Genomic DNA, 16,768 nt, shown 5'->3' on the forward strand with positions numbered 1-16,768 from the left:
CTTCAGCAGAATTGAAATTGGTGATGCATCAGTTGAGCCATTCAACTGTTGAGCTTCTCAATTACTTAGGGCACATAAGTCTTTTGTGTTTATTTGTTTAGTTTGGGTTTTTCAGTCCAAAGAGTGGAACTGGTTTCACGTACAGGCTGTCAAAGGAGGCCACAGGGGGAAAATCCAATCAAGTTCTGTTAAGTGGGGATAGAAATTTCTCCACTCCTAGGCTTTCTGTGAGGAAAGGTTTGTCGTAAATACCTACAGGTTTTTATGCATGAAGATGGTGTTAGTTACCTGATGGTGAGTTTCATAAAAAACTGGACATAAGAAAACCAGCTCCTACAACCCACACCTATCTTGTGATCCAGCTAACTACAGAGTGTAAGCATTCAGTTCTGTTATTCCAAAACCCATGGATTGCCTCCATACAACGTTTGGAAGTTCAATTCAAGGGAATGTTAAGAAATGATGTCTTAAGCCAAAAATATGGAGAAAGAGATACTGTGTACAATTTAGAAAATGCGAATAACATTGAATCTTAAAGCATTGCATGAGGTCAGGTTTTGATGATGTGTAGGAGCTTATATCACACCCTGGTCTTCACAGTTGTGTGGTATGCTTAAAATCAGTGCAGCTTAGTAGCAGCTTTAGAACTTGGACTTTAAATGACTAGGTCACCATAGGATTTTGCATTTGGTGGGGAACTGCAGTTTATGGTGGCTTGTGGACACAAGTGTATGGCTATTTTTATACAGTGAGAGGCTGTTTTTATACAAGCAAGTCTTTCCAGGCCTGAAATAAAATCACATGGACCACAGAGACCAGAAGCTGGCTGCAACAGTATGACCTTGACCTACCTATTGTGTGTAAACAATAGGTGAAACAATTTTTGTTGATTTTACTGTTTCTCAGTCATGTATGTAGACATTGTCTTTAAGTGTACAAGTGTCTAAATGCTGTAAATGCTTTCAGAACACATAAGTGTGAGACCCTAACTTTAATTTTGGGGGCCAGACATTTTCTTAAAAAACACAGGAAAATATTTGTTTTCACTAGCTTCAAGAAATAACAATGACTGTGTGAGTTCAGAAATCTGCCGAAGAAGTTTCTCAAGATGGATGAAGTGGAGAAACTTTCTCTAGGCTAATGAGTTCTTGGAGCTGAGCAATTTCATAGTAAGAGCAGTGGAACCACCCACTGTGACACAGGAGAGTGTGGGACTTGTCACTAGAAAGAATCCCTACTAAATCATCATATGGATGCCCCTAAACAGAAGGCCCCAAAGCATTCCAAATAAGAATACAGACATCCTTGTAAATTCCTCAGGTAGCCCGGCATGTCTCAAATATCCCTTTCTAGAATGGATCATTTCACAGATTTTTCTCCCAAGATCTGGTAATTCCCTACAGTCTAAAGCTGTGGTTGTCAACCTGGTCCCTACCGCCCACTAGTGGAAGTTCCAGCTTTCATGGTGGGCAGTAGAGGAGCAACCAAGGTATAAATAAAAAGATAGATTTAACTATAGTAAGTTGTTTTATAAAGATTTATTCTGCCAAACTTAGCGAAAATCTGACATAAAGTACTTGGTAAGTAATTATTATTATATGCTTTAACTTGCTGTAACTCTGCTTTATAAATTTTATAAAGTAAAGTTACTTCCCTACTTTATAAATCACCATTACTATGGAACCGGTGGGCGGTTAGAAAATTTTACTACTAACAGAGATACAAAAGTGGGTGGTAGGTATAAAAAGGTTGACTATCCTTGGCTAAAGTAATATATGTCCTAGGTGATGTCTGCCAATTTAATCCAAGTCCCCAAGTCATCGATCCTAAAAAGCAGGCATAGATGGAGTAGCATCCTGATCAGACTAAAATCAAGACTGTCCAGCCTGCCATCAGCTCTCACTGAGTCTCTTCTAGAATTTTTAATGTCACTAAACACTAAATTTAAAGAACACAGTTCTTCCTGGAAAAACTACTCTCAGGACTAGGGATCAATTTTTTTTCTAAATTTGTAAGTAAGCCCGGTACTGCAATAATCTTGTGAACTTCTTTTTTACAAATTAAGTACACCTTAAATTTAAAAAATAATTTTTTTAAAAGGCTTGACCTATGGTGGCACAGTGAATAAAGTATCAAGCTAGAATGCTGAGGTCCCCGGTTTGAAACCCTAGGCTTGCCTGGTTGAGGCACATATGGGAGTTGATGCTTCCTGCTCCTCCCCCCTTCTCTCTTGCTCTCCTCTCTAAAATAAATAAAGTCTTTAAGAAAAAAGATTTAGCCCTGGCCAGTTGGCTCAGTGATAGAGCATCAGCCCAGCATGTGGAAGACCTGGGTTTGATTCCCAGCCAGGGCACAAGTGCCCATCTGCTTCTCCACTTTTCCCCCTCTCCTTTCTCTCTCTCTCTCTTTCCCTCCTGCAGCCAAGGTCCATTGGAGCAAAGTTGGCCCAGGTGCTGAGGATGGCTCCATGGCCTCCACCTCAGGCACTAGAATGGCTCTGACTGCAGTGGAGCAACAGCCCAGAGGGGCCAAGCATTGCCCCCTAGTGGGCATGCCGGGTGGATCCTAATGGGGTGCATGAAGGAGTCTGTCTGTCTGCCTCCTCCCTCCCTCCCCCTGCTTCTCACTTTGGAAAAATATCAAAAAATAAAATAAAGAAAAAATAAATAAAGAAAAAAGATTTAAACAGTTAAGTATATCAAAAACTTGGCAATTGAATGAATGCAATTTCTGAGATTGTGAAGGACCTACACCCACTTCATGAGAAATAACCCAGGCTGCAGCTGCCGAAGGAAACGCACCCTTCTCCAGCCATCGAGACTCCCTGCTGAGGCCCATCAGAATAGAAAACTGGCATAGAGGGGTTTTTTTTCACTGATATATTTGAAATCACAAACATAAAATAATTTGATTCTGGGTGTTAATACATTTGACATGTAAAATTCAAGAAAGTTTAAATTTGTACTTTTTTTATCAAGGAATTTAATAATGGGAAGAGGTTTATATTTAAATTTAAGACATTTAGTTTTTTGGTATGTTCTTATTAGAATAGCTCCATGTGGTCATTTGATATCATTGTAAAAGCTCTAATAAGCTTAGACAATGTAGCTGGATAGTAACTTGACTTGGAAATGGAAAGGAATGAACATCCTCAGCCTTAGCACAGACTGAACCTTTGGGTCCTTCTAGGGAAATAAGGTGTCTTTCTAACCTGTGTTCTTGGCAGATTCACAGAAAGTCAGGGACTAGTGGTAAGACCACAGCTTCGTGATGGGGGCGGGGGGAGCAGGCTGTCTTGATAGACTGCTGATTTCCTCTTTTGGGACAACAGCATCGATCTCACTTCCCACAGGCTTGATGGTTAAGTTCCATGAAGAAAACAAACCCCTGGAGAATATTTTGAGGTATAGAGAATAAAGACAGTCTTTCCTCCCCTCTGGTCTCTGTAGTGGTTTTTTTGTTTTGTTTTGTTTTTTTAAGGTTTCTCACCCAGAAGGTTAGTCAGTTAGCTAACTGGTGAATTTGGGAGAATAACTAGGTAGGCATTGCTCAGACACTCTTCCTCCCTCCCCAGGAAGCCGGGACCCTGACAGAGTACACACTCTTTAGGTAAGACAAGGGCAGAATGCTCTGAGGTGCCTATCTCCAGCTGAGTCAGGAGTTTGGTAGCGTTGGGCAAATGAGTTTGTAAAATTTGTCATTTTTTAGTTTGCTCACTTTTAGTGTTAAAAATGGCACTGGGTACCGCCAGGTATGTGATCTGTGAAATTACACATTACCTTCCTGCTTGGGATGGGCCATTGTGTTGTTAATGTGTGCTGGAGGAGATGGAAGCCAGGTTTGCAGAGTTTTGTGCAGAGAGAAGGAGAGAAAAGATGGGGACAGAAGTGAGGGGCTTTTGCGAGCTCTGCCGAGACTGGTGGGGCCTTTGATTCTAGGAGAAACTGGAGAAGATTCTCCTGATTGTGGAACTGAAGAATGTGTCAGGGCTTTGTGATCCCTGAATGACTGAAGAGGGAAGTGTTTTCCCTGTGTGTTTGCTCACTGGCTGGTGCAAGACTTGAATAAAGGAATGGCCCACCATTTTTTGGCTCCACTGTTTCTTTACCGTCTGTCCGAATCTAATGGGAACCTGCATGTGCGTGGCCACGACGACTATGGCTGCGGCCCTTGGCCTTACAGGTAATAAGACGCTACTTTTGTCCTTTCCCCAAGTCACATTCTACAATATTAATTTTACCAATTATAATGGCTAACAGTAAAAAAAAAAAAAAAGGATAAAGATTTTATTTTTATCTCTTTGATTTCTATCTAGTCCATACACATAGGTAAGATTGAAGTATACATATAATATGCATGTATGTTATTTATTAAAGCATGGAAACCAAGGCTGTCGCTTTTGGGGGACTTGTTTAAGGATGCACAAGGCAGAAGAAGAGGACTCCCTCACAATAGTCCATTCGGTACAGTAATAAGGGTAAGCCTACATCCAGGGTTTGGGAACCATGGAATCTTACCAAAGGATGCTGCTGAAAACCCTGCTCCCCTCAAGACTCCGAGTGAGATAATTTGAGAAAAAAAAAATAGAAGTTCCAGATACAGTATTTCCCGTTTCACATCCCCTTAGGTTTTGTATCTGTAAAGAATATTTCATGGAATTATTTGAGTATCTAAGCTTAAGAGGCCAAGAATACAAAGTGTCTTGAAACAGGAGATGGGTCATAAAAAAAGTTATGAAGAAACCAAAAGTACAGTATAGGGTGCTGGCAATTACACTATGAATCACGTAAGAAGATGAGTGAACTTTTTCTACCTCCCTCATCATCATACCTTTAGCAATGGCTGTCTGACTGAAACACTCCGCATGGTTATTTGCAAGATAGCCCTGTATAGAATGAGAAGTTGGAATGCTGAAGAAAATCAAGGAGTGAGAAAACAAGCAGGGTATTTTCATAATACAGTGTGTCCATAAAGTCATGGTGCACTTTTGACAGGTCACAGGAAAGCAACAAAAGACGATAGGAATGTGAAATCTGCACCAAATAAAAGGAAAACTCTCCCAGTTTCATACCTATTCAGTGCAGTTTGATGTGGGCTCATGCACAGATTTTTTTAGGGCTCCTTAGGTAGCTATCCCGTATAGCCTCTACAGACGTGTCACTGACTGATGGCCTACCAGAACGGGGTTTCTCCACCAAACTGCCAGTTTCCTTCAACTGCTTATCCCAACAAGTAATGCTATTCCTATGTGGTGGCGCTTCGTTATAAACGTGTCAATATTCACGTTGCACTTTGCTCACGGATTCGAATTTAGCGAGCCACAGAACACACTGAACTTTCTCCTCTGTACCGTCCACATCTTGACTGGCATGGCCGTGGGCTGCTCCGCTGTATACACGGTGTTACGTCATCATCTGCGCATGCGCACATGCTGCCACATCATTCTACAGAAACTGGGAGGGTTTTCCTTTTACTTGGTGCAGATTTCACATTTCTATCGTCTTTTGTTGCTTTCCTGTAACCTGTCAAAAGTGCACCATGACTTTACGGACACACTGTAGTGTTCAGTTAGTCTAGTAAAGGCCATTTTGATGGCCACATTGTCACAGATCATGGCAACACTTCCATTGGCCTTTATAGTTTTAGGGCCTTTTTTTTATATGTCACTCCCAACAAATCTCCAGTGAAAAACAAATGGACGCTATTTCTTTTTTTTTACAAAGAACAACCAAACACAATCAAAACTAATGTTTGGGCATGTCTCTGCTTTATTCAAGGTAAAAACCAGTAGCCACAGTTATGAGGGGCAAATCAGAACTTGAGGGCTTAACACCCCCATCTTTCTTCTAATTTAATATTATTCCCTGTAATCCATGCGTTGACAGAGCTGGCAAATTGAAACAGAGGCATTTTTCTCAGTACAAACGCCACCCAGACTTGATAATTCCCTTTCTGGTCATCTAGAAAAGGATTAATTCGCTTCCTTACTCCCATAACATGGACAATGAGGTAACCCCATCTCATTTCATTTCTATACTCAAATTAACTTCAGGTAAAAGAAAGACATGATCTACATTAATGAAAAACATAGATGAAAAAGACATATTTACATATTTTAATGTCATCCAAGTATTGCCAGTCTCAAATTCTTTGCACAGGATTTGAAGGGTAGAATTGAAAACATCTCAACAGTGAATAGTAGCCAGAGCCCCCAAATTCCCCTCCCCACACACCATCACCAAAAACCACCCAACTCACAGAAACCGATCCAAACATAAACAAGCTAAAGACGCTGTATTAACACTAAAAATGAAAGTAGGGTAAGTCTGAGCTCCAAACTCATGTGACATTTTAAAGTTGTAACCAATAGTGAGTGGGGGCATAAACAGACAATACGATGTGCAGAGATGTGTTATGGAATCATGCACCTGAAACCTGTATAATTTTGTTAACCAGCGTCACCCCAATAAATTCAATTAAATAAAAAAGGGCGGTATGCGACGTACACACACACACACACACACACAACACCATGAACCAGTACATTATATTTAATCATTAAAATCCAATCCAGACTTCTTTATAGCCATGAGGAGTTCAGAAGACTCGATAAGCAAAACTCTTCCAGATAATTCTGTTTGAAACTTTTTAGTTGTTCCTTTCACTTACACAAGTCAAATAAAAAAAAAAACCCTTTTCTCACCCATATTTCAGAAGTAATATGTGGTATGAAAAAAAATCCCTCAGAAAGCTAACTTCTCTATCAAGGATCAAAATTGTATATATACACTGAGAACTCACAGTTTTTGTGTAGTTCACTTCTATTGGAGAATTAGGGTTCTTTTAGATCTCCCCATTTATTTCTTCCTCCTATCCAACTATTGACAATCTTCTTCTATCTCTCTATCATTACCCCATGGTCAGCTGAAAAGACAATAGCTTATCTGCAGAAATCTTTTGACTAAACCCATGCTGACTGTGTTTTGTCCTCAGATAATTGCTTCTGCAAAGATGCACTTGCCACTTAATATGAACTATAGGCTAAAGGCTGTTATTTATAATTGAGTCTGACACTTCATACAACCTCTCACCGACATAACCAATACTTTAAACCCACAGTAACAAAACTGAAGGTCACATACTTAGTTTAGCTGCACCTTACCTACCTGAATATATTTATAACCTTTGAATCACTAAAGTATTATTTTTCAGAGTGCAAAAATAATATCTTCATTTTCACCAATCCTTATAATAAAAACTACCAAAGACAGAAGAGAATCGCTATACCCAATTAGAGGAACAGATATCTAATCAAAATAAAATACACATACATGCTGAAGCCAGCGTATCTCTCATAAGAAAGTCATAGATACTCACAATTGTGTTTGGTAAGAAATAGTCACAGCTTTTTATAACAGAATTAATAAAAACCTTAACTTAAAAGGTCTATGGTTTTTTTTTAATCAACTTTTTTGGCTTACCTAAACTATTGCTATTTACTCTGACATAAATGATAAATGAATACATCGTATCCAGATACTCACAGCAGAGAGCTCAGTTCTGGCCCCTAACAATCAGACGTTGCCGCTGCAGACTGAAGACTACTGTTGGGAGGTGCTTTATTTTGCTAACAAAGTAGCACCCTCTAGTGGTTTTTCAAAGTTATTAAGAGGTACACGCCAAGCATGTGACATAATTTGTTTACTATCCAATTACGCAATGTCAGAGCACTCAGGTGAGAACAAAAGCTTGCTCTGGGCATTACAGGAAGCATACTGCAATCTCACTGTGTTTTCTCTAGGGATGATGACTTCTAGAGGAAAAAAATGTTTAAACATCATTTCTATTTCACATCTATAGTATGCCTCAAACATATATCCTCCCTGATAATAGTTTATTATTCTATTATTATTGCTGTTATTGTTACTAGTATCATCATTAGTATTAATATTAATAGAAAATTGCCATTTACTGAGGATTTACTATATACCAACAAATATATTTATTGTTTTACACATTGTGCCTCATTTAAAACTCACTACAAATATATAACCTAGATTTATCTTCATCCTGTATTATAGATGAAATAATTGAGGTCAGATATGTAATATAAGTCACCCAAGGCAACTACACAAAAAATGTAAATAAAAACTGAGATTCAAACCCATTGTCATACTCCTACAATCTTAATTTGATTAGCAGAAATTGTCAGTAGCTTTCACATGTATCCAGCCTCATGAAATTGTAAATACAAAGGAATTATTCAATAACAGTGAAAATAAAATTGCAATTTTATGTAAATTCTTTTAAGGTTATGTTAGAAAATTTTCATGTAAATAAAAATCAAACACCAGTTTTTGGACGGCAAAGCAATAGTCCCTAGAAAGTCAATTTAGTTCTTCATATTTTGCCATATGTCTTGCATGACTTGCTCAGTCATAATACTTTATAAAATTTAAAGAGGTATATATATTCACTTAGGCATTCAACAAAACATTTAGTAAATGCCTTCAGCATTATCTCTCTCTAGTTCTGATACTCAATGAACCAAGATTTTTTTACATTAAGTCAATGGCTGTGTGTATATAAAGAATTATCAGGCAAGAAAAATACCCCTGAACTAAGTATTTTTATAAGGCTGCAAGATCTATATATTCCACCGTAAATTTTGAGTGTCTGATCCTCAGTGGATAAAACATTTTTTTATATTTACTAGTACTTAAGTCTTGAAGGAACCTAGAAAAACGAACATGAAAGAATGTTCACTAAGCATCTACTGAGTTCTTGTTAATAGTAATGCCCTTCACATATATCACTTTGGCAGTCTTCAAACCTGTTTACTTTCTTCTTAAGCATAATTGCTTCATTTCCATTTCCAGTCTACTTTGTACTTGAATGTAACCACGCAGCTGGATTTCAAACTTTGGAATGTGAGCAGAAGCAATGTGTACCACTCTATGCCTCGCCAATGAAAACCTCCCTCCTAAGATCCTCCATGTCCCTTTGCCTTTCTGAATGACTGACTGGAATGGAAATAGTTCTCAAGTAACCCTGGACACCATATATTGCATATAGCAGAGGCACAAGATTTAAGGAAGGAGACTAGATCCCCAAATTATTGCCTGAAGAAAAAATATTTGATGATCAGGATCATCCATTTTCCAGTTTATGGGAGTAAAAAAATCAACTATAAGTTTTGCGTAATTATGAAAATTTGCATTTGATTGCTGGTTATAGCATTAAGCATTAAATTAATGTAGTTATTAACTCTTCACAGCAAAGTTAGTAAGATGAATGGATTTATTTCCATTTTACAGATGAAAAGGCTGAGGTTCAGATAGTTTAATAACTAGCCCAATTATTCTCAAATAACAAAACCCAAACTGAGGTTAAACCCATATATGTTTAATTCCAAAACATATGTTCTTTCCTCTATGTTGCTCTAATAGTTCATCTGCTTAACAGTATGAAGCTACCATGTTCCAGGTATTAGTCAGTGTAGGTATATGCTGCAGTGGCAATTGACCATGAAAACCTGAGTTGAATTTCTTCCTCCCGGAACCCGGGCTGAGGGAATAGTCTATTTTGATCTCATAACAAAGGAAAAAGAATAATGATAAAAGTACATAATGGTTCTTAAATGTTACTTCCACTCACATTTCATTGGGTCAGCAAGTCACCTGACCAAATCTGATATCAATAGGATCTGGAAGTATAACCCTCAAACAGAAAAATGGGAAAAGTAATTGAGAAAAAGAATACATTTGACCATGCCATTATTTTTGGAAACTAAAAGTTAAGAGAATGGTACAAGAAATTTATAACAAACTTAAGAGAAAATAAATTATAACTAAATTATTAAAAAAGATAAAAAGAAGCAAAATAACAATATGATGATATACTGACCTTCAGCATCACCCCCCAAAAATGTAATAAAGCTAAAAATTAAATTGAACGATAAAGCCTGAATCTAACTTTCACACTTGAACGGAAATTAAATTTCTGAATCATTTCAATGGGCATTTAAAACACATACATGTAGGTATAAACTATAGATTGTAGAATAACTTATGTCAACAGAGAACATATTACAGCGTGCACAAATCAAGCAAGCCAAAGATGTGTTTGCCAAGTAATAAAGATGGGAAAGAAATAGGAGTGAGGGTGTAGAAAATGAGAATAAAGCTGTATAATTTTGCTTATAAAGCCATAGACAGAAAAGTCATGGTTCAGTTCTGGCTGGCAGGTGACATTTCCTACTCATTTCATTATTCCTAAAGCCTTACCTATATTTTAAAGGAAATTGCTTTATAAAATATGCTCAATCTGTCTTGTTATTAGTGTCTTATTAGTGGATTTAATCAGAGACATTGATCCAAATTTTTCATCTCAAATATTTGATCCAATTTGCAGTCAATGATGGCCAAATGCAGAAGAGGCATTATCTAACTCTGATTTACTCACCTCCATTGCTTTATGAAACAAATTAGTCTGAACAACCCCTTTCTGACAACTATCTTTTCTGAAATCATCCTGCATATCCTAGTCTCATTGAATATCTAATAAATGGATGAGTGAATGAATAAAATGAAAAGGCTACATTTTGCAGCATGATTTTATGACATTTCATACTTGGAAAGTTCTACAGTAAGACTCAGTATTATACCATTCTCTGGAACCCCGTAGAGAAAACCAAGATGACACATATACAGTGAAAATAACAGTGCACCAGAACTAAACATCAACTTCTGCCGAGTGGAGAGAAATAAGAAGTAAATCAACAATAGAACAGACAAAATAGTCAACTTTATCAATCACTTGCAGAACACCTATGAATTAAGTGCAGTTATATTTTTAATGTTGGTATTCATCATTACACTGAAGTTCTATGAGACAAGACCCACTTCTGTTTTAGATGCTGTATCCTTAAAACAGCACAGCAACGACAACAAAAAGAGCTCAGTCAGTGCTGATCAGGATCAATAAATATAAAATGGTTCTACAATTAATGATTTCCCATAAATTATCTTTGTTAATCTTTAGAACATCCCTGGAGTTGGGCTTATTGATCTCAATTTTACTAATGAGGGAATTGAAACTGAAGAGGTAAGATGAGTTGCCCAACTTCTTATAAATATTCATCAAAGTGAAAAAAAATTAGTAGGTAAATACATAATTTATTCTGCCAGAAATAAGTGCTTGAGAATTCTGTGAAAGTAGTTTTGCCAGATTGGTTAAGTTGAAGGGCAGGATAAAGTACAAAAAATAAGAAACTTATTCACATAAAATGAAACCAGATATTCAGTGCATTTTTCCAAGATGAACACCATAAACTGACCAATAGAATAAGCAACAATTGGGAATAAAATTATTCATCAGAATTAAGAGTGTGTGTATGAATAAAGGCAGCAAACAGAGGTCCAGATAAAGCCATTAATGATGAGAACAAGAGAATTCAAGTTCTTTGTAGGAATATAAACTTTATAATTAAAGATATTTTGTTAGCCTACAGATGAATTGTATATATCAGAAACATCACACGTAAAACAACTTCAATATACCTGCAATGGCAGGATGAGGGTTCATAGTTCCCATGTGTCTAGATCTCTGGTTTCCCTTGTGTTATGTTACTTCTCTGGTGTGTGTGTACCTTCTCATGATATATTAGTCAGGATAATGGCTTAAAAATTGCCTCAAAATGATAAGATTATAAAATGAAAAAAAGAATGAAAGAAAAGAAAAAAAGTCAAATATTTGCCTTGCCTTTGCTATATAAACTGTTCCAGATTATCAAAATAATTCATTCATCGCTTCTCGGCCTTTTGGCTAAGATCAAGTGTAGTATCAAAATAATTCATAAAAGAATGTTCTTTATGGATAAAGTCTAGCTACTACATCAGTAGAATGATAGAATTAGAGCGTAACCTTTTTGCAACCCTAATGAAATAATGAACTTAGGCAGTAATCAATGGCTTCTGAAACCATTAGATGAAGAACATTTGGGGTTACAATGAATAAATCAGCTAACAATATCTGAACTTGTCACAGAGACAATGACTACGTGGAGACCACATGGCGTGCACTGAGAGACCTTGAAGAGACCACTTCACAATCCCCCTGTGAGACAGCCCTGATCCCCAGTCCTCACAGGTATTTTTTTTTTTCGTTTTTCTGAAGCTGGAAACAGGGAGAGACAGTCAGACAGACTCCCGCATGCGCTCGACCGGGATCCACCCGGCACGCCCACCAGGGGACAATGCTCTGCCCATCCTGGGCATCGCCAGGTTGCGACCAGAGCCACTCTAGCGCCTCAGGCAGAGGCCACAGAGCCATCCCCAGCGCCCGGGCCATCTTTGCTCCAATGGAGCCTTGGCTGCGGGAGGGGAAAAGAGAGACAGAGAGGAAAGCGCGGCGGAGGGGTGGTGAAGCAAATGGGCGCTTCTCCTGTGTGCCCTGGCCGGGAATCAAACCCGGGTCCTCCGCACGCTAGGCCAACGCTCTACCGCTGAGCCAACTGGCCAGGGCCCCCACAGGTATTTTTTGACACACACAAATAGAAGCAGGGACAAGAATGAGGAAGTCAGGAAGCAGAGAAGAGAATGAGAAAGTCAGGAAGGGGGACTTCTTTAGAGAAGATAAAAGGGCAAGGGAGTAACTCAAATGTCCCCACCTATTGATTAATCAGAATTGCTAATTCTATTCCAGTTGTGCTGCATTGAGCACAGGACTGCCTTCAGTATTTTTGTCAGTAAAGCCACTGTGGCCTTTGCCTCAGGGCACTGAACTCTGTCCCCATTCTACGTTTCTATTCAGGGACTCTACATGATTCACTGATCAATTATCACAAAAAGAGATAACCAGACATCATGAGCCTTCTGCAGTGACTCAAAGAAAAATACATAGTACCACTAATGTGCTCTTGTCACAAAAACAAACATGAATCTGATCAAGCCTCTAAACCTAACTGTGTTTTCACTGAAAATCCAGGGATGAGATGAACATGGCAAGTGACACTTCCTGGAACACAATCAGCAACAACCAGGATATAGAAAATTCTAAAAACACATGACCTGCTTTCTCCAAGTAAATGGCAAGGGAAAAAAATAAATGGGAAGAAAGAACAGTTATTAAAGAGAGTATTATGGGCCCTAGCCGGTTGGCTCAGCGGTAGAGCGTTGGCCTGGCATGCGGGGGACCCGGGTTCGATTCCCGGCCAGGGCACATAGGAGAAGCGCCCATTTGCTTCTCCACCCCACCCCCCTCCTTCCTCTCTGTCTCTCTCTTCCCCTCCCACAGCCAAGGCTCCATTGGAGTAAAGATGGCCCGGGCGCTGGGGATGGCTCCTTGGCCTCTACCCCAGGCGCTGGAGTGGCTCTGTTCGCGGCAGAGCTTCGCCCCTGGTGGGCGTGCCGGGTGGATCACGGTCGGGCGCATGCGGGAGTCTGTCTGACTGTCTCTCCCCGTTTCCAGCTTCAGAAAAGTACAAAAAAAAAAAAAAGAGAGTATTATGCTCTGTAGGCATATAAAGAGATATATCAAACAATGTGGATTTGTTTGGGGCCTAATTCAATTAATACCAACAATAAAATGATATTTATGATATAATCAGAGAAATTTGGATACCAAAAGGATATTTAATGGTATTAAAAAATGATTGTTGCCTGACCAGGTGGTGGCGCAGTGGATAGAGAATTGGACTGGGATGGGGAGGACCCAGGTTCAAGACCCCAAGGTCTCCAGCTTGAGCACGGGTTCATCTGGTTTGCGCAAAGCTCACCAGATTGGACCCAAGGTTGCTGGCCTGAGTAAGGGGTTACTCAGTCTGCCGTAGCCCCACGGTCAAGGCACATATGAGAAAGCAATCAATGAACAACTAAGGTGTTGCAACGAAAAACTAATAATTGATGCTTCTCATCTCTCCATTCCTGTCTGTCTGTCCCTGTCTATCCCTCACTCTGACTCTCTCTCTGTCTCTGTAAAAAAAGAAAAGAAAAGAAAAGAAAAGAAAAAGAAAAAAATAATGACAGAAAACTTCTTTAACCTGGTGAAGGAAATAGAAATACAAATCCAGGAAATGCAAAGAGTCTCAAATAAGAACCCAAAAAGGCCCACACCAAGATACATCATAATTAAAATACCAAAGGTTAAAAACAAAGAGAGAATCTTAAAAGCAGAGAAAAGCAGTTTCCTATAAGAGAGCTTCCATAAGACTGTCAGCTGATTTCTTAACAGAAACAGTGCAGGCCAAAAGGGATTGGCAAGAAATAGTCAAATAACAAAAAGCAAGAACTTACAACCAAGATTTCTCTACCCAGCAAAGCTTTCATTTAGAATTGAAGCACTCTTTAGAGCTTCCCCAACAAGAAAAAGCTAAAGAAGTTCATCACTACCAAACCAGTATTATATAAAATAAAGGATCTGAATAAAAAGGAGAAGGAAAATAAGGTTAAAAATATGAATAATAAAATTGCAATAAATACACATCTATCAATAATTGAGTCTAAAAATAAATAAGTAAACAAACAAGCAAAACGGAAACAGACTCATAGATACAGAGAACATTTTAATGTTTACCAGATGGAAGAGGGGTTGAGAAGATGAGAAGAAAAGGTAAAGAGATTAAGAAGTACAAACTATTGGCCCTGGCCAGTTGGCGCAGTGAATAGAGCATCAGCCAGGTAAGCAGATGTTCCACATTCTATTCCCAGTCAGGGCACACATGAGAAGCGACCATCTGCTTCTCTTACACTCCCTCTCCTCCCCCTCTCCGTCTCTTCCCTTCCACAGCCAGTGGCTCTATTGATCCAAGCATCTGCCTCAGGTGCTGAGGATAGCTCAGTTGATTCGAGCATTGGCGTCAGACAGGGGTTGCAAGATGAATCCTGGTCAGGTTCATGCAGGTGTCTGTCTCTCCATCTCTCCTCCTCTCACTTAAAAAAAAAAATACAAACTGTTTATTACAGAATAGTCATGGAGATGTACAGTATAGCATAGGGAAAATAGTGAATAATATTCTAATAACTATGTATGGTGTCAGAGGAATATGAGATTTATCAGGATGATCACTTAGTACAGTGATGCCCAACTTTTTTGGGCCACGGACCGGTTTAATGTCAGAAAATATTTTCAAGAACCAGCCTTTAGGGTGGGACGAATAAATGTATCATGTGACCTAGACAAATGTCAAGAGTGAGTCTTAGACGGATGTAACAGAGGGAATCTGGTCATTTTTTTTAAATAAAACATCGTTCAGACTTAAATATAAATAAAACGGAAATAATGTAAGTTATTTATTCTTTCTCTGCAGACCGGTACCAAATGGCCCACAGACCAGTACTGGTCTGCGGCCCAGGCGTTGGGGACCACTGACTTAAGTTCTATAATATCTAATCACTGGATGTACATCTGAAAGTAATATAATATTGTATGTCAATTATATTTAAAAATAAAAAATGATTTAAAAAAGAAATGATCATTTGGGGAGGTTTAATTCTATTAAAAAATAGTCTTTTTTTCCAATACATATTGAATCTTAATAGATAAAATAATAGGCTACCTGAGGTGTTTTTGCCATATAATTTATTGATTGGAGAAATGGAGAATATAAAGATTATAGTTGAAATAAAATTGGCCATATGTTGATAAATGTTGCCATTGTGGAATCAGTTTTTATACTATTTTTATTTCTATATTAATTTAAAGTTTTCCATACTAAATGAGAGATTATTCAATATGGTTTAGGGAGAACCTAACATCTCCATCATAAAATGAACTTATTTCAAGGTGTTGTGAGAAGCCAGGTATAGCACTGAAGTAACTGGTTGAGTTCCTATCCCTACACAAGGAGATTTAGGCTCATGTGTGATATGGCTGGAAGACCACTATTAAAGTTCCTCTTGTCTCCAATATATTGCCTAAATCTGGCCTCCTGGGAACCATGTTGGCCTTTATTCTTAAATTTTACTTTCATATACCTCTGTCTCCTGAGTATCTTACTGGTATCCCTTTGGCAAGAATATCTGAAATGTTTATGTCATAGAATCTGTACCACAAGATGAGGGTCACATTGCTACATTTGCATAGTTGTTACCTGGACCAAACTAACCTGCTGAAGTTTTGCTCACCTCTTAGACCCGCCCAAATTTAACCGGCCTACATAAAATCAAATTTGCTTACATTTTTTTCTTAATCTTGATATTTGCCTAATTCCACAGTCTTGTCTGGTAATGTCTATCCTAATGATTTTTAGTGGTCAACTTTCTTTTAAATCTACTATCATCTTCTTACTTAGCCTGACCAGGCAGTGGTGCAGTGGATAGAGCATCAACCTGGGATGCAGAGGACCCAGCTTTAAAACCCTGAGGTCGCCGGCTTGAGTACAGGATCATAGACATGACCTCATGGTCGCTGGCTTGAGCCCAAAAGTCACTGGCTTGAGCAAGGGGTCACTGGCTCAGCTGGAGCCCCCTGGTCAAAGCACATAGGAGAAAGCAATCCGTGAACAACTAAGGTGCTGCAACAAAGAATTGATGCTTCTCATCTCTCTCCCTTTCTGCCTGTCTGTCCCCTTCTCTCTCTCCACTAAAAAAAAAAACCAAAACAAAAAACATCCTCTTACCTAAATAATCTGTATTTTGAAATAGTGTCCAGAAGCCCAGACAGCTTCTACCTTCTGGAACAGTAAGGAAATATAAAGGCAAGACTTTACAAGCATCTTTCTTACTTGTCTCACAGCTTAAAAGCTGCCACTTGTGCTGCGGTTTGGAGT

At 38.6% G+C, this 16,768-nt stretch overlaps 1 protein-coding gene and 1 pseudogene across 1 annotated transcript in view; one reads left to right on the top strand and one right to left on the bottom strand.

Moving 5' to 3' along the window:
* Positions 1–7,587, bottom strand: part of ARHGAP24 (Rho GTPase activating protein 24) — an 881,345-nt gene extending 873,758 nt beyond the window's left edge. The window contains exon 1 of the mRNA XM_066233836.1: positions 7,545–7,587. The gene's annotated coding sequence lies outside the window, so the exon portion shown is untranslated. The remainder of the gene's footprint in view (positions 1–7,544) is intronic.
* A 4,219-nt stretch (positions 7,588–11,806) lies between these two features.
* On the top strand, positions 11,807–11,940 carry LOC136307008 (U2 spliceosomal RNA; annotated as a pseudogene).
* The last annotated feature ends 4,828 nt before the right edge of the window (positions 11,941–16,768 follow it).

Source organism: Saccopteryx bilineata, chromosome 5 (assembly GCF_036850765.1).
Source record: "Saccopteryx bilineata isolate mSacBil1 chromosome 5, mSacBil1_pri_phased_curated, whole genome shotgun sequence".
NCBI lineage: Eukaryota > Metazoa > Chordata > Mammalia > Chiroptera > Emballonuridae > Saccopteryx > Saccopteryx bilineata.